We start from the raw sequence: 19,450 nt of genomic DNA on the forward strand, positions 1-19,450 counted from the left end.
TGAAACTTATTTCAGAAACATTGGTCATTATTTAATAATTTGGAAAGCAGATTGTTGCCAGAATTACTAAGAAAGATGCATGTAAGTTTCCTTGCACAGTGCTTCTTGGAAAAACTAGCTTCTTTGTGCCAGGACCTGGGTTGGAACCTATCATGAATGTTATATAATTAATTCTCAAAGAACTTTATAATTTGGTTCAGTAAAGAAAAGGCAGAGGTGTAGAGATGCCCCTGGACAAAGGGGTATGATCTAATGGTGACAGATCAAGGGGGAAACTAGCAAGGCCCATCTGTTTGAATCTTTCTGGGCCTTGCTGTGAAGCTCCCCTTTCTGCTGGGTACAGGGCAAGACCCTTTTGGAATGAGGGCCCCATGATCTACTACCAGACACACCAAGTCAGAGAATTTTTTATGGCCACTCCCACAGAGAAAGGCAGGGGAAAGGTCAGAGTAATATTTCTAGGTTTTAATGGTTGGCTTTGGGAAGGAGGATTCTGGTTTCTATGTCCTGCCTTGGGGAGGAGGAATCCGTAGTTTCTGGGGCCTGCCTTGGGATAGCAAGAGAAAGAAGGGCACAAGGAGACTCTGTTTCTGAGGCACCTCCAGTGTCCTTCAGTGGAAAGTGCTCAGCATGCCAAAGTACCATACTTTGGGGTATTGTGTTCTGAGCATTAACAATGTTTAGGGTACTAAAGCTTCATGGTGGAACAGCTTGCAGAGTGCTGGGAGAAGAAGGGGGCCCATGACCTACTCTCCCTCTGTGATGAGCTAGGTCAATGGGGGCCTGAGTTCTGTGTTTGTGGACCATAATCTTATTGCTTCACATGAGTACAAACCACTTGCTCAGGAGGCCTCCAAACCAGTTATGGTTCCTTCTCAGTGCCATATCTTCTGTCTTTCCCCAGCAATAGATCACACATCTCTTTCTTTCTCTTCCATCAAAAGGCAAAAGCTCACAACCACAGAGACCATCCCATGGGTAAGCAGTCCACCAATTCCATAATTAGTCAGTTTAAATTCATACACACACACACACACACACACACACACACACACATATGCATACATTTTTAAATAATAGAACATCTTGGTCCACTGGAATAATAAAACTGAGGCTGAAAGTCATTGTGAAATGTTCATAAAGGTAAAAAACTATTCATCTCACCTGCAACCCCGTGGTTTACCTGCAAAAGTACAGAGCCTGCCTCTTGCTTCTTAATTTTATGGTTGCCCTGTTCTCTTCTGCAAAATGTGCTGCTCCATCTCTGCTGCTTGTCTCAGGTTGGTCTGCTCCTGTTGCTTCCCAGCAACCAGCAGCTGTGCAGCATGGCTTGAAACTGTGCTTCTGCACATCTTGAGGCATTTACCCTGCCTCCTGGGCTTGCGGCCGCCCTGATCTTGCCTACCATACAGCTGCTGTCCAGGTGCCTGCTGTTATCCATCCTTGGCACAGTCCCACCTGGGGGCTGAGGGGCTAGAACATCATTTCAACAGTAGGACCTGGGCTGTGTTCCAGGTCCTCACTGGTGGTCTTGCCACTCCACTTCACATTTCCTGTGGCTGGGAGGGGCTCCTGAGGGTGCTGTGAGACACCCAGACCTCTGAGAAAGCTACCAGTTTCTTTAGATGTATCACTGGAACAAAATCAGATATAGCAACGACATGTTCTTGGTCATTTTGTCTAATGATGTGGCTGACTAAATAGATACCGGTTTTTCACTCTGTCAATAATTGTTAGGATGCCTTGCTGCTGAAAACTAAGTTATGGTTATCAGTTTTCTATCTTAAACATTCAGGAAAATCTTTGTTTATGATAATGTTATAACAGACAGCACAATACCATGTGTGGCACCTTGAGTTGTCTACTTATGGCTTCTTACTTTCCTGGAGGTGAACTATAACTGTGCCTGGAGACCCTAGGCACCTGGTCAAAAGGGACATGCTTATTTCCAGCTAACCTTGAGCTATCCTCCAGAGACAGACAGATATTGATAGAGAGAAAGACTTGATTCAGTATTGTTTTCAAAGACTGAACTTAGAAGAATTTAATCCAGAGAAGTAGGAAGTGAAAAGATAAAGGAGAAATCTTATCATTCCCTTTGAATGACAATCTATAAATTAAAATTCACTAGACTGCACGAGTAAAGTTCATTAGAATAAGTAAACCTGTAACTATAAAAATGTCAACAAGAAATTATACCACAAAGCTCACTGGTTACCAGTAGGTGATGCAGTTATATGTAATGCTTATTTTCTTCTACGGGTTTGCCTGCATTTTCTAGCATTTCCACAATAAATACGTGTCACTTCTATAATAAAATAGAACTACATATTCAAACTTTTAAAAATTTGAATAATCACACATGGAAAACATTTAAGTACAAGGTAGAATTCTTTTCACTTTTCAGCATGAATTTCTAAATACTTTCTCACATATTACAAAATCCAATAGGGGACCAAACAAAAATAAATAAATAAACAAAACCCCTTATATGCACCTTTTAAAAAAATACAGTATCTGCTGTTTATGTCACAAATGCTGCACTATGCAGATAAACAATAAATTGCCCTCCAGTGTTTGAGTTTTCCATCTGCTTTCTTACTAAATTAGGCCAGTCATCAGAAAGCTGTGTGCATCACCTCAAGAGTACAAGAATGTCTTCATTGAGTGATGATTTAGCAGTGTATTCTCTGCCTCTAATCTCAGAATCATTCTAACATTATTTCTAGCTCTGTTTTTTTAGTACTACAGCTTAAAATATTGTCCAGACACATTGATCTGTACACACAGACCCACACAGAAATCTTTGTGACATTATTCCTGAGAAACACTGTGTTTCTATGGACAGATTTGGTGTACTCCTTCATGGCAGAATATAAACAACCTAACCCAAATAGTCCCTAGAAATCCAAGTTAGATTATTTCATAATCTGTTTATTCAACTAACTAGTAGCATATACTCCCTTGATTTGTTTGCCTCGTTTTGGGGGGGGGTTATTTTTTATGTCAAATGATCTGTCCTAACCACTGCATTTTAAATAAATTGTCTGTCTCATACTGCCTTAGAATAAAAAGATACCAGAAAACAAGGGTCACATGTATAAATGTGACAAAGTAGCCATTAATTTCCTTGAACAGAGAAATTTCATTACCAAGAATATTTTCAAATTATTTTAACTTTTCAATTTTAATAATTATATTGGAATTTCTGGTTGAAAAATTTACAGTCTCATTTCCATATGGGTGAGTATAGGCCATCAAAACTGCCTTTCTGCCCCACAAGGATATCAGAATTTATATATTTAAAATTGGCTTTAATACACTTCAAAGGTTTGTCAACCAATGTTGAAAATTTTTTTTGTAGTTAAAATTTGAGGATTATCCCCTGGGTAATTTTAGTACTCATTTTGGAGTACTAGGAAAGTACTCCAAAATGCATAGCTGGAGTTCATTTTATACAATAAGTGTATTACAAAATGTTGTATAAAATTAACTTTGGAAACATTAATTTTCATAAAGTCATTAGAAGCATCCTCACTTAAAGGAATCCCCAATCTGATTCATTCATTAATTCACTTCTTTCTTCCTGCCTCCCTCCCTCCCTCCCTCCCTTTTTTCCTTTACTTCCTTCATCCCCTCTTCCTTCCTTTCTGTCTTTCTTGCATATCTTGGAAAGAACATCAGGTTTTTATAAAATCTTGAAGATAGTATTTACTGCATTTCTAGGATAATGAAAAACATGCTAGAGGGCAAACACCACCAATCCAGTAAAGAAGTATATTTTCCTCCCCTGACGGGTGATGAAGGTGCTAGCTTAGTGGTTGCATTACTTTTCTTTAGGACTTTACAGATCTTATCAAAATATTGCATTTCTTTTAAGCCCAGTAGGATAAGGCATGTTGTTTTACCCCCAAGGTTAGCATCTCAGTTGCAGCTTCAAGTTGACAGGACTATGCTGAAAAAAATCTTCAATGGATAAGGTATGCCTTAATAGAAACATCTAAATAAAGTAATTCCTCATTGTTATTAGAATGAAAGATCACAGTCTATTCTAAAAATATAAATAGTTTAGCTGCTTTGTGTCATATGAAAATATTGACCTCATTCCTGGATTTACATAGACCTTTAGTTGAATTTGATAAGGCATCTAAAAAAGCATAAGACACAAGAACAATAAAATAGAATAAAGCCCAAAAGCAATGAAGCTATTGAAATTGAATGCTTCCAAGATAAACAAAAGATGAAAAAGTAATATTTTTGCCAGGTAATTTTCTGATTGTAATGTTCAGGCAATGAAAACAAGAAATAATCTTGTTAGAATTCAAGCTGTACAGTAAGAGTAAGATAAATTTTCATTTAATTTGAAATAATATTATACTTTAAATGTCATAAAATGATTTATATTACCCCAAAAGGATGTCCCTAATAAACTAGCAAATGCTATACATTAGACATTTACATTTCTCTTTCCTAGTAATGAATTATAAAATGTCTGAATATTCTCTGTGTTTTTTATAGCCACACACTTTACTTTAATCGTATTAATAAATCTGGCCATTAAATTTGTCTTAGAAATGTGATTTATATTAATTTATAAAAATTTAAGGGTAACACACTAAATGACAGGTTAATCTGGGTGAATATATTGTAACATCCTATGTATTTCAAACAAAAAGCACATTGTAAAATCACAGTATAAAAGTTTAGCTGCGTGGCCATTAAAAAATAAACAACTGGGTTTACTTCTTTTAGTTTCCAGGTATTTAGCTATTATATATATTCATGTTCACATGATTTGAGTCACTTATTTACAAGATGCACTCGCAGTAATATGTGAAATAGGATTCTTTTGTTATATCTGATGTTTTCAATATGTGAAATGATTGCTCTAAGACAACTTGAGCTAAATCAAAAAGATCTAACTTTTCCTTCTTTCATTCTTGTGCCTGGGGTTTCACAGGTACCAACAAGTTCTAAAATGCTCCTTTAAACATTGTTACATTTATGTCTCACTATATGAAAACAATATCTGTTCAAATTTATATGCAAAAGAAGTTTTTGAAACTTCGGCCATATTTTAAATTCAGGAAAAATGTTGCTATTTTAATCAGTAGTTGTTCAGTTTATTGAGTTAATGAAACAATTGGATATTCTAATGACTTTTGAGAAATGTATAAAAGAGCAGGATTTCACAATTTATATGAAGAACACATTTCAATTGAAAAATAGATCATCTGTTAGCTGCATGTTTCATCTTGTGACTTAGAAAAGTGCAATTATTTTTTCACTGCAGACACTACTATAATCTAGCCACTGGTTTTTCATAGATACATCCATCAAGAACAGTAGGTTTAAAGAAACTTTATGGGGGTAATTCCTGTACACTCAAATAGGTATCTTCTAAGTTTGTGCTTTCCAAAGTAGTAGCCACTAGGCACACATGGCTTCTTAACATTAAAAACTGTTAAAAGTGAGTAGATTGAATTCAAAAGTGATGAATTTCAAGAATTTAGTGTAAAAATATTTTTAAAACCTTATTAATTTTTATATGGACTCTATGTCAATATGGGAACATTTAGGGTTAAAAATATTATTAGATTTTATTCCACCTGTTCTATATTACTTTTTTGATGTGGATACTAGAATATTTGACATTTGAAATTATATATGTGACTCTAATTTGTGCTCACATTATTCTTTCCACAGGGTAGTCTTAATTTAAATACCTGTAGCATATTTTATAAATTAATGTAACAAAACAAATATCTTCTCTTTAAAGTCTCTCTCTCTCCCTGCACAAACCTCAACTCAAAATGGATCAAAGACCTAGAAATTAGACCAAAAACTGTGCACATACTAGAAGAAAATGTAGGCCCAACGCTCCAACATGTTGACTTCCTGAATAAGACTTCTAAAGTGTGGAAAGTAAAATAAAAAATCAATAAATGAGACTGCATCAAACTAAAAAGCTTCTTCACAGCAAAGGAAACAATCAGGAACTTAAAGACAGAGCCTGCAGAATGGGAGAAAATCTTTGCCACCTGCACTTAATTGGGCAATATGATTTGGAAAACAATTGACATTTTTAATTACAATTAATTGTCCTTAGAGCAGTAGGAAGCTTAAGTATGGAGCAGGAAGCTAGAGAGCACAAGGTCAGGCACTCACCTAAAGAAGTTTCAAGAAGTCTTAGAAATTATACAGCTCCTATTTAAAGCTACTTTTCTTCCTGGACCTTTTACACTTTGTTCTGTGTCCAAAGTGTCAGAGTCACAGGATGGAGAAGAGCCAATAGCGAATCTACAACTCTCCTATCCCACACACAGCCAAGACCCAATAAATCATAAAAATCTGCACATTCTCATCACATTCGTATGTGGGAATCCATCACATTTATGTCTACAAGAATGAGATCTAAGGAAAGAAATGCCCCTCTAGCATCTTGGGCAATCTTAGCAGGACACATGCATATTCATCCTTGTGCTATCTAAAATTGTACAAATTCCAAATTAGACCTCTCTCACCCTGCACAAAACTCAAAGTAGAGCAAGGATGTAGGTGGGGAAGGGAAGAATAAAAGTTCAGTGCATTAGACAAAGGGGAAGAAAAAGGAAGGCAGGACAGGAATAGGAAAGACAGTGGAATTAATCAGTCATAACTTTCCTATGGACATGTATGAATACACAACAGTGAATCCCATCATCATGTACATCCACAAGAATGGGGTCCTAATTAGAATAAAATATATTCCATGCTTATATAACTATATCAAAATGTACTCTATTGTCATGTATGACTAAACAGAATCAATAAAAAAAGAAAAAGAGAGATACTTTAAAGCTGTAGATATTTAAATGTGCATCATTGGTATTTGTGAAAGAACATTAGAAATATTATATCATGATCTATAATACTACCTACTCTTTTCTCTATAATATAGATACCTTGAAAATAAATATTACAGTGCCTGGGGTTTTACTTATATGCCATATCATTATGTGATACTTCAGTGACATTTGAATCCTTACTTCAAAAATGTAGACAACATTACATTAAACATTAACATTTAAGTGTTGTTTATATTTATGTGTTTAGTGTGGTGTAGTTCATGGGCTTTTATGAAAACAAAGAACTAAGATTAGTTCATATGTATTGTACAATGTCTTCATGTTAATCGATTTCTTCAATGATTTTCAGAAATTGGAAACAATAAAATAATTTTCAAAAGTATCACCACCAGTGCCTGAAGACATACATGAAATGGCTCTGCTAGGAAGAGGAGATCAGGTCTTAGAGACTGGTGTCAATAAACTCGTGTCAACAGGGAGTAAGTTGACTGCTATGGGGAGCCAGAGAGGCCCCCTGCTTGAGAAGATCAGTCGAGGGTCTGCTCAAGAGCAATGCTCAGGACCCAGAACACAGAGCTTCTATCAAAGACCATATATTAGAGAATCTAATCATTGACCTGTGCCAGTTAATACGTTTTTTGAGTTCAGGCATAAGAAATACAAAAACCAAAAAGAAAAAGAAAGACATTTATTTTAGCAAAGAAGTTATTCCTGAAATGAAACATAGATTACATTAAGAAATAAGCAGGTTTAAAAGCATGACTTAGACAAATTGAATACAATAAACTTATTACCTGAAATAACATAAACCAGACATCCAAAGACAAGTAACACATGATGGAATCTTAAAAAAAAAAAAAAAAAAAAGATCTCACTGAACTTGAGAGTAGAATAGTTTCTACCAAGGGTTCCCAAGAGCAGATGGGAGGGAGGGATGGGTAAAAAATTGATTAATGGGTCCCTAAATTATAGTTTGGTAGAAGAAATAGTTTCTGGAGTTCTAGTGCACAGTAGGGTGACTATAGATAGTAAGGATGAACTGTGTATTTCAAAAAACCTAGAAGAAAGGATTTTAAATGTTTTTACCACATAGAAATGATAAGTGTCTGAGGAGATAGCTGGTTAGCCTGATTAGAACATTGTGTAATATATGCATATGTTGAAATATCAAATGGGATCTCACAAATATGTACAAATTTTATGTGTGCATTAAAAAATAAAAATAAATATTGTCAAATAAAATTGAAAAAGCCTTCTAGAATAACTCCATTTTGGGTGTTTTGACTCTTTAGTTTCATGGGTAAGTGTTCTCTCATGGTAGTAGTTTTCAACAGTACTTGACCAGAGCCAACAGCAATATATTTATACCATAAATATCACAGCATATAGGCAGTTTACCTAACCAAAATATGGCTTTGATATTTTCTATCTATTCCATTTTCTTTCTAGCCATGATCCATTGAATAGACTTCAAAACTTGTAAATTAAGAACATAGCTTTAATTGAAAAAAAAAAAAAATCCCTTGTAGATATCAGACAGCAGGAGACCCAAGCAAACGTGAAGATACAGCAGCAAAGGATTAAAAGAAAATAGAAGATTTGACTCCGTGGGCTCCAGATACACAGGACACAGAAAAGTAGAGAATCACTAGGCTCTGAGCAACAAATAACCATCATCAGAGTTGAGTGTGATTCAGATGTAGACATCCTCTAACCCAGTAAAATTTCCCCCAGGAAGCCACAAGAGCCCTAATTAGATTCCAGATTAGCCAATATTCATCCCTCCTAGAATCAGAAAATGAAGTTGCAGAACCATTCCTCACAAAACAAACTATAATTGAAATTTTTAAAGAAAAAACAATATCATCAGCTAAAATGAATGATATCATATATAACAAGGAATTCTGGTGCTATTAAAACACAAGGGCGAATAACTTCGATTAAAATGAAAGCAAACAAACAATACTGGATGATGTGTTATTTAGTCCTAAGTGTCTGGATTGAATGATTTCCCCCCACTATCTTTTCAATCAGTTTCTCTCCAAGGGAATATGGTCATTTGCAATTTCCATTTCTCTTGGAGATGCAATTCCTCCTCTTTTTCTGTTTTCCCTCCTTCCCTCCCATTAAGGAGACGACTTTGTTCCTTTCCAATTTTAGTTCATATTCTACTTCCTAAAACTGGTGCGGTAGGTGCGCATTGCTCTTGGTTGTTCAGGCCATTTTTATTTCTCTGTCTCCCTAGCAGCCCTTTCTTTGCTTCCCCCGTAAGCTATTGGCAGAAAGCTCCAGCATTTCCTCTTGTGGGCATGTTCCTGAAGGGACCTTCCCTTTTGCAGTTAATCCCAGTGCAGAGGCACAAGCTTCTCTTTGCACTTTTGATGTTATTTCTTTGCTAAATCTTTTCTATCTGTCCCTGAGACACCTGAACATGAGTTGAAATTTAAAGGGCAACCTTTATCACTGAGTGTGCACCCTGCTTTCTGCTGCTTTAATTTTGGGAAAGCAGTTTTAGCTGTGAACATCAAATAAATAGAGTCCTGTGCAATTTAAATAAAGCCTTTGCATACCTTGTGAAGGAGAAGGGTAAACAGTGAAAGCCTGTGATTCATCTTTGCAAATGAACTCAAAGGTATATAACTGGGGTTTAAAATAATGTTAAAATGTTTTGTGTGTTAAGCGTTTGTGTGTGTATGAATATATGGTTATAATTATTTATAGAAGATATTTTACATATCTATCTCTATACACAGTTATACACTCAGATATATTTAAACCACCAAAATAATCAACTTATGTCTTTAACCTATGTTCATACTAGGGCTTGGTTGACATTAGAAAAACTACACTAAAGGAATCAAATATGGAAAAATATCTGATAAATAGATTTAGAAATCCAAACTATATTTAATCTGGCAAGAAGAGGGCTTGCCCAGTTATACCATACATTTAAGAAGAGCAGAAAATAAAACTAAAACCAGCATCTAAATTCCAATTGTAAATATAGATAGTTGCTTTTAATCTTTTCTCAGCATCATTGGTGTCGTATAAAATGCAAAGTAAGATTGTTTTGTTTTCTTTGTCATGTGACAACTGCACTAGATGAAATGTTTCCAGAAAAATAAATTTGGTATATCACACACACACACACACACACACACACCAGAACTGCAGGGATGGGAGCGTGGTGCATGGAATAAAACAGCTGAATTTTCTTTAAAAGGATAGTTGTCAAAAATCTGTTTCCATGTGTCTGGATCTCCTCTAAAAAGACAGGTGCAAGTTCTTTCTAGAAACGCATCAGCGTGGAGTGTGGTGCTATGTTCACAATACAACATTCTCTTCAAAGGAGGGTGAAAACATATCTAGGTTTCAGAACAGACAAATCTCAAGAGTCTACAAGACTTTGGAAGACAAGGGGCAGGCCATTGCGGAGGAGCATTAGGGCTGTTTTGTGACAGGAAGTGGAGTGGGGTTTTTCTGTTCTGTTGTTTTGTTTAGCCAGGAGTTGACGATTTGGAGTGTTATCCCAGGACTTCAGAGAGCAGCTTTCATGGAGTTCTCTAAGAGATTTTGTCACGTGAACACATGTGGGTAGAACAGAACAGAATAGAATCAAACTTGATGATCTTGAGTGTTGGAATTGGTCCTCACCTCCATTTCAACTTTAAGTTCTTCACCTGCAAATTAATGAAGGGGCAGGGTTAGAATTACCCCATATCTTCTCCATAGCATCATTGGCTGGTTGGGGGTATTATAGAATGACATTCATTTGTTTGGGAGACCTCAGGTGATTATATGTTACATACTCATCCTCCCTAAATAGACGATATATTTAATAAAGCAATGTGTTTTCTTTCTTCCATGGCTAAAGTCAACTGTACTACCTAAATGTTCTATCCTAATACTTTGCATATGCTAATATACTGTTTTCTTCATGTTATGTTTTTGAAAAAGAATGTCTATCAAAGAGATATATTTGTCAGAGCATATGTTTACAAATCCCATGGTAGCTAGTGAAATTTTCTTCCGCTTAGTTAATTCAGCCATCTCAGTCACTTTTAATCAATCCCCTAATCATGTTTTCAAAAGCCAGTTCAGTTTAGTGTATTGTTCATGATGACAAATTTATCTGTTGTCATTCTTGGTGTGTGTGTACGTAATAATGCAGTGTTAATGTACACTTTTTTCTTTAATATAATCATGGAATAATGTTAAAATAATGACTACTAAGAATAGGCAAAATGAGATTCTTAATTGCTGATTAAATTCCTCTTGTTTCTTTAAGTAAATATTATTTCATCTGACATTACTTTTACAAATTCAACTCCATTAAATTTATGAGAAAGTATAACCATCATGCAAAGAAAATATTTCAGTAAACTATCACTTAAGTCAAATACTGTTTTTACTGAAGTTTCTCAGCCCTGATTCAGAAAGATGAACCCTCAATCCTTCCCTTGAATCTTTTATCCTGGGTTCTCTCCTGATAGCAACAGGACAGTCTTTGCCTGGGGGCTGGAGTTTTGATTAGTCTTAGAATTACAGCATGCAGAGATAATGTACTTTTTCAGGTTTCCTCAAGAGATAAGCTAGACTATTTAAAAATCCTTTGTTATGTGATTTTCAGTAACAATGAATAATTTAGGATTATTATGTATTGTTTAAAGAATTACTTTACTTTCATGCTTCTAAAGTTAGGATAGTGAGTGTCAATCTGGATGACAAAGTACAAAGAACTTTCTGATAAAATCTGAATGGGCTGAACCATTGGTAATCCAGTGTTGCAGGACTCAAGCATTGGCATTGATCAGACTTTTCCATTAGAATTCAACAGTTGCCTTGATTTTCCCAGTGTTCTGGCTTTCAAGTCTTTCCAGCTTTTAAACCACATAGGCCGGCCTGCTTTAGCATGTCTTGAGCAATTAGCATCAGCTCACTGTCCCTCAGTATCCTCATCTGTAAAATAGGGGTATTAAAATTAAGTTAAATCATATAAAATTGCAGCTACATATGTTGGTAAAATATAGTAAAAAAAAAAGACAAGTTTTTATGATCTACCCTACTAGCACCTATTACATAAGGCTAGTAAGAAAATTAAAGGAAATAATACATGTAAGCTTTTAGCATGATGCTAAAGATGCTAGAGTAAGCTTTTATAAATTCTAAAAATTTTATAAATTTTAGTTACTGTTCTTACGATAATAAGAAAAGAACTGTTTGGTAAATGAGAAAGCAAAAGAAATGTGTTCAAAGCAGTATAATCCAGCAGACCAAATAATTTAGAAAATATTGTTATTAACTTTCTCAAGGTAAGAATAATGAATAATGCAATCATTTGCATTTGTGAAAAGGTGTTTCGCATTATGCTTTACTTTGTATGTGTTCAATGCAATCATCTTTCCAGAAATTACCCCCAAAATATTTTTGATACTGAATTTAGTTCACATTGTCAAGATTCTAAGTATGTCAGTATGTCGCTTTAAATTATAACATATGGGCAGCTATTTTAATGTAGCTATTTTCTTCCATAAGGATTGAGACCAAAAATCTGAGAGAACTACCAAAGAGAATTCAAACTCAAGACATTGGAAGTATGAATAGACTTTCAGAGAAACTAATTAACATCACAAATGACAAATTTTCCCAACTGATTTTAGAAGTAAAATCTATGTAATGAGCCAACCAGAATAAATGCTGGGGATTTAGACCTTGAGAACTTGAATATGATTATTGTGAAAAGCACAGAAGTAGCAGGTGTAATTGGACAATATCTCCATTATTCTGCTTCATTAAGACCTATCTCAGGGTTGGAGAAATGTTAAATATTCTTAATTATTTCATATATTTCAGTGGGCTTCTCTATGTATGAATAAGCATGACTGTACAAATATGTCAATGATCATATAAACCAAAATTACATCCCCCCAAATAGTCATGGGCTAGATATTGAAAGGGAGTTGAGTAGAAATAAAGGAGTAAAACACTTGAAAGAGAAACTAAAATGGAAGCCACGCATTTGCTAAGGGATTGATAATTGTGTTTATGTAGAAGGAAAGAAAAAGAGATCTGTTGGTATATAAGTTTGTAGATCTGTTTATAAGCAACTTGACAGCTAGTGATTTCTGTTTTCACAGTAAGGATGGAATATTATCTAAGAGTAAATCAAAAAGCTGGGATAATCAAAAAGAGGATAAGGTTTGAAATACGTTGGGAAGTCAATTTAATTAAGGAACAATTGCTGGATAGCCCATTTGGGATATAAGGCAGTGACATCGAAGTGTATAATTTTATCCGGCTCTCTTCAGCTTGTCAGAGAGGAACATGAGGGAAGCAGATGGTTGTGTTCACCTGGCACGTGAATCCTGCAAGGAGAGAACAAAAGGAGAGGAGAGAAGTACCGTAGCTGAGAATATGATTATATTAATGGATTTTTGCCTACAAGTTAGAGAAGTGAAGATAATAGAAAGATGAGGAAAGCTAAAACCTCTGTGGGCTCAATGCCCTGAGGACCATAATGTCATAAGGAGAATATTTATTTGAATAAGGAAGAGAGAAGGATAGGAAACTGTGGCCCCAGGGTGGAACGCTGGCATTTCAGATTTAGAGAGTACAGACTCTGATGATGATGAAGTCCTGAGTCAAGATCCTAAGGGTCTAGTGAATTGAGCAGATCAGTCTGATTGTTGATGAAGTTTCCAGTACTAGTTAGAGTTTACATGGATGAGGAAGACTGGACCCAGAGCTAAACTCTTTTGTAAATCAAGAGGAATGACCAAGAGACTAATATAAATAGCTCCAGAGAAATAGGGAGGGCAGAATAGTAAGTTTTATATGAGACAGAAAAAAAAAATCTGGAAATGGCAATAGGTGGGGAGGATGGGGGGGTCAATAGGACAGTATCTCTCCTTTGTGATCTGGGACCAGTTGATATTGTTAGAGATGGACAGATGAGGATAGTGGGAAAATGAAGTTAAGAGAATAATTCTATAAAATGGGCTCACTGTGCTAACCCCCACATGCATTCTTTTCCAAAAAGCAATTTACCTATAGCCCTGCCCTCCTAAGTGGACAAGATAAGTCACTTACCTCAGCAAACAACTTGTTATCTGCAAGGAAATTCAGGCAGGAAATAACATTGATAACAGGAACCCAAGTTACTTCAAAGAAAGACACATTTGTGACTCTTTTCACAGGTCAGCTTCAGGAAGATAAGGATAATTCCTCCTAACCATAAAACCTGTAAAAGTGATTAAGAATCTACTTAGAACCAGTCAGCAGGGGCCAAGGTGACATAGAGTTGTCATGGCAATGGGGACTTGAAAGTCTGATGTCACCCTGATGTCAGTCAGAGGTCTAGAGGTAGACTGGGCTGGGACTCTCTGGAAACTTCTCTGGGACCCCCAATAAAACTGGAGTGCAGGAGAGGCATATTGTCCCTCTCTTCCCTGAGATGACCCACACTCTTTTCCTTTAAAGTATCCCTTTTTCCTTTTCCTGTCCCTTCAATGAACTCATTCCTGTCATTCTGAGACACATGTCTGAAATCTTTGTCTTGATCACAAGAACGGGGTTTGAAGGAGTCTTTGGCTTGCCTCTGTTTCTTAGAAGGGTCCAGCTCTGTAACAGTATCAATGGGCTGCAGTTTTCAGAGAGGTACACTTGAGTCCTGAGGATTATGCTGCAGGCAGTTTGTGGAGAGGCAGTTGAGGCTTCTTTCTCGGCAGCCACATGCTCCAGCACAAGAGCTTCTCACTACACCTCACTCACATCTTGAAAACCCACATAGAGCCCTGACTGGACCTCTGTTCTGCACAACGGTGGAACAGACTGCATGCTTTATGACTGAAGAGATTCTTACTCCTTGATAGGCGGTCTGAAAGCCTATAACAGCTTGCATGTTGGATTCTAAGTTCCAACCTCCAGGTCTGCCTCCTGTCTAGCCTTCAGCTGAAGCAGGTCTTAGACCCTCCATCATTCTGCCTTCACTCCATTCTCCATGGCAGATCCCCAGAATGGTTTGCAAATTGACAAAAGATAAAACAATTGTGGAATATCTTATCCTGTTTTATATCCAAAGCATCACACCAGAAAAATCTCTCCAGTTCTCATCGACCTCATCATTAACTGTTTGCAAGTCCTTTTTGCACAGAGCCACATGAAGGCAAGCAAACAAATGATGATTTATGACATTTATCCAATTTTACTTTGTTTTGAGTGGAAGTATCAGGGTTCTCTAAGAACCTTTGTTCAAGCAACCAGGATTCCTTTCATACCAAATTATCGTTGCATGATACACATGCTGAGAATTGGAACAATTAAATATCCCACAACCTTTGGCCAAAGTGAAATTTCCCTATCTTTCTAATTCCACTGGGCTTTCAAGTCACTGACAGGGACACTTATTACTAGCTGCCTATCTACCATTCTGCTGGCAGTTGTTTTTGTGATTGTTTTCATTTATGCACACCTCTTGGGCAAAGGCCATGCTTTTCTCCATAAACCTTTGGCTCTTAATTAGCATTTGAATCCCTCTGATCCTGTAATATGGTCTTTGCTAGCATCTCACCAATCCTAGTCCATCCCAATAGAATCATTCACAGGCCCTCTTGCTGCTGCCTTCCATTATTCTCACATCCTTGGGGTGTTCTCATTTTGTTTTGTTTTGTTTGTTCTTGAATTCCAAGAGTCCTTATTTGGTGGCACACTAATGAAACTTTGGCAGTATTCAATGTGGGACATTATTGAAAAGCTAAAAAAAAAAAAAAAAAAAAAGGAGGAAGAAAGAAAGAAAGAAGCCAAAGAAGCCAAATTCATGACTCTTGTTCTAAATGCAGATGGCACTGATTAGTTTACTGAGGTCCTTCTCAGAAATAAGCTAGGCACCAGAACCCTCTTATCTCAAAATCAGCCTTCCTGCCAGAAGTGATGGCTGGGACAATGCAGATGGCTCTCAAGTAGGAGCTTCTCTCAGAACCCAGTCCTTATCTCAGCTTTGACTGGCAAAAGCTGTCATTCATGCTGTCACTCACAGTGGGTACACAATGGATCATGTCTGACTTGCACATCATAGATAACTAGGCTAACCCGGGCTGGATTTAATTCCTTAGTTAAAAAAGAGGAGAAAAGATAAATCATTGATTATAGAATATCTGATTTTTCTTTAATTCACCTGTCACTGAAACGGTAACCTTGTGTTCTAGATTGGAGAAATTTGTCAGCATCACTAATAGAAACCGCCATTTTAATAAGATTTTTTTTTCAAACTAACATCTATTTAAAAGTCAGAATAAAAGAGAGGTGAATCTTTCAACTCCATCTGTGCCAATCTTTTCTTGAAAAACAGGAAGGTGATTTTGATGTGCTTTGGAATTCTTAACCTAACATTTAAAAGTAAAATGGGCACTAATGATCACAACCGAGCATTCTTGGGGGAAAAAAAATTTGGTTAAGTAAATGTGAAAATATAAATCTATTAAAAATAAAGGTATTTTGTGTGAAAGTCTACTATTTATGCTATAATTGTGATAGCAGAAGATTCATTTACACATCTCCAACAGCTTTGTATGTTGACAAAGATGTTTGAAACAACGTCATTGGGGATACTATTTGCCTCTTCCTCACCATTTTATGTTGCTATATGTCACAAATGTTGTATTCCTCATAATGTATTAAAATAATGGGACAGAAAGAGCAATCATTCTTAGCTAGGTTAATTATTGAGTTCTTGAACAGCCTATTAATGATGTCAGGGCTGATTTGTTTTGCTGTTGAAGGGAGGTATTGAAGATTTTAAGATATGCAAATACTCCTTAGTATACAATAAAACAAGTTTATAATGTTTGCCCAGGATATTAGTTTTTTCACTGGGTTATGACACTGAGAATAAAGAGGCTAATATTACTTTATAGATCTTTGCTCAGTAGTGGGAAAACAGCCACCATGTTCAGGAAAACACATGGAGATAATGTATCTAAGATGTATACTTAGGAATTTTACAGAGCAGGAAACAATGAAATGTGGCTTTCCACATCCTAATCAAACCCATGTAGTAACTCTACCTGGGTATCTAATTTCTGGTCATATTTTGATGCTTTTACTCTAATACCATGTTTTTGTTTTTGTTTTTTTCCCCCACAGAATTTTAACTTAAGAAAGGGCAGTGCGTGGTTTATTAAAATGTTAACTGAAATAGAGTTCCTTTCAGGAATAGCATTCTAGGCTGCATAACAACTACTGTAGAGAAGGCATATAGGGAAAAACAAAAAACAAAAATCACTATCTCTTTTAGAGATAATCATAGTTCTTTAATGGTTTGGATATCTGCATGCAAATTGAAGAAATATTCCTCCTCCTCAAACAATTGTCATTCAAAAGTATTCATAGCATACCAATGCAAAGACTCAATTCATGGTCCTTACTACCCAACAAATAGGGTCAATATTATGCCTACTTCTACAAAGTATTCCCTGGAGTAATGTATGTGTTTCCTAAGAGCTGATTCATCTTGACATATGAGACATAAAGAGAAGGAAGAAAGAGGAGCTAATAAATAGAAGCTTTGGGATGGAGAATAATGCTCTGCTCTTTTAGTGTACACAATAAATCACTGGCCACCTGAGGGTTTAACTACCCTTGAATCAGATGTCCACCACTGGTTCAATCATTACCTACTTTCATGTAAAGACCAGACTGGCCCTCCTCAGAGTACAGGACTATATACAGGGATGTGTCAGCTAATAGGAGAAGCTGAACTTGATTGCCATGTGACTAATGTGTCTAGAACATTCTCTGACTATATTATACAATTTGATTCTGGAAGAAATTGAGAATTTTTAAGTTTGTGAAAACTTCTTTATTGGAGAAATGAGTTCATTGCTCTTCTTCTCTATCCCTGACAAGTCTTTCCAGTTTCTTAACTAATACCCATAACATTATCCAGGTCAGAGATACTTTCTGAAAGAAGAAAGGCAGTATTACCAAAAAAGGGATAGATGAATGCAAGGTAGTGTAGGGCCTCTAGCCAAGTCCTAGCTGTCAACAATGAGTCATGAATTGAGGAATGACATGGAGCCTTCTTGTTAGGTGATAAAAGGCGCAGTTATGGTTCGGCGCTAGCTCCCAGAAACGCTCCACAGATACAGGTCTCACACAAGGAAACTTTATTTTGCGCAGATGATCACGTCTGCATGGGGGAAGGGGAAGAAAGAAAAGAGAAACATGGTGCAAGGTTTCTCTCAGACATAGGAATTTCGTGGGCTGAGAAGAACCAATGGCGGAGGAGAATTATTACAGACTGACTGATGGACCAATGACATATTAGGATGTAACGTGGGAGGCAGGAAGATTACAGCAATGTAAGCCGGAAATTCCTGTACAGTGAGAGGCGGGGAGAACGCAGATTGACAGGTGGTGGGGAGGCCTGGAATTCCTATAACTGGAGAGGCGGGTAAACACAGATTGACAGGTCTTTGGGAGGTGGGAAATTCCTGTCATGGGAGAGAAAGGTGGCTTTATAGCTTACACTTCTGAGTTTCAAGGGTAGACAGGCTAGAGGAACAATGGCACCTTTCTTTTGAATTTTGATTTTCTGTGCGTGTGGGTTCTTCAGAAGAAGACCAGAGGAGGTTCTTAGCCTTTCAATTTGTCATACAACAGTCATCACTTGATCTCTGTTTTCACAGTTCCCTTTATTTGTACCATTCCTTTTTTTCACATGTAAACTTGTGAAATGACCTTGACCCCAGGGTTCAGTTTCCTTGGTCACCAACCAGGATGAAAATGAAGCCATTCCTTGAAATCCAACAAAGACAAACTGCCTTTGATGCTAGTCCTATCCTTGAATATCACACCAAGACTGTGAGGGATTTTGAGCTACTAATGTGGATGACTTCAAAGGGGCTACAGGATTGATTTTCTTCCCATGCATTGTCTTCATAATTTCTTGCTAATATAGCCTGAGTTACTATGTGTAATTAGAACATGAATAAAAGGAGCATTTCCTATAAATTTGTTCTTTCAGAATTTATATCACATCTAAATATGTGCCTATAGTACATAATTTTGTTGTTTAGAAAGTGTTGACATTTTTCCTGATCTTTTGTTATAATGTAATAGATAAATTACACTGTAATAATAAAATGTAACCTAATCATACTGTGGATTAATCAATTCATTCATTTGTCTAATATTTATCTAATGCCAACAATTCCAATTCTCATGGATCTCAAAATAAGTGAAGTTTGCAAGCAATGTTTGAAGATTAGCACTATGATTTTTTTTTAACAGATGTCAGTGTTAAGTTAAAACTCTTATGACCTTGTTTTTACCTTTTCAATGTATTCAAACAGGGAAGTTATTTACCTTAACATAGGACCCAAATCTCTACTGCAATTAAATTGATCATTTTTAAATGTACTGCTGTTTCTGTGCAGTTTTCAATAATTTATTTTTCATTTATTGCATATGCAATGGAGATATAAATATATATTTTACATAATTGTAAAAACAAGTACAATTTTTACTTGAATATAAGGTAAGTTGTCCTAAACATATATAATTAAAATGCCATGGGTCACAATACACGAATCATTTGGTTTTAT

The 19,450-nt window shown here is 36.2% G+C and overlaps 1 protein-coding gene and 1 long non-coding RNA gene across 2 annotated transcripts in view; one reads left to right on the forward strand and one right to left on the reverse strand.

Moving 5' to 3' along the window:
• The window catches only part of PDZRN4 (PDZ domain containing ring finger 4), a 347,895-nt gene that overhangs the window by 107,677 nt on the left and 220,768 nt on the right, over nt 1–19,450 (forward strand). The gene's annotated exons all lie outside the window — the stretch shown is intronic.
• LOC306660859 lies at nt 12,018–18,898 on the reverse strand. The gene is made up of 2 exons (XR_013763768.1): nt 18,375–18,898; nt 12,018–17,922 (listed from the first exon to the last, which is right to left on the reverse strand). It is a non-coding gene; the product is annotated as an uncharacterized lncRNA (long non-coding RNA).

Source organism: Sciurus vulgaris (genome assembly GCF_902686455.1).
Source record: "Sciurus vulgaris genome assembly, chromosome: 5".
Taxonomy (NCBI): domain Eukaryota; kingdom Metazoa; phylum Chordata; class Mammalia; order Rodentia; family Sciuridae; genus Sciurus; species Sciurus vulgaris.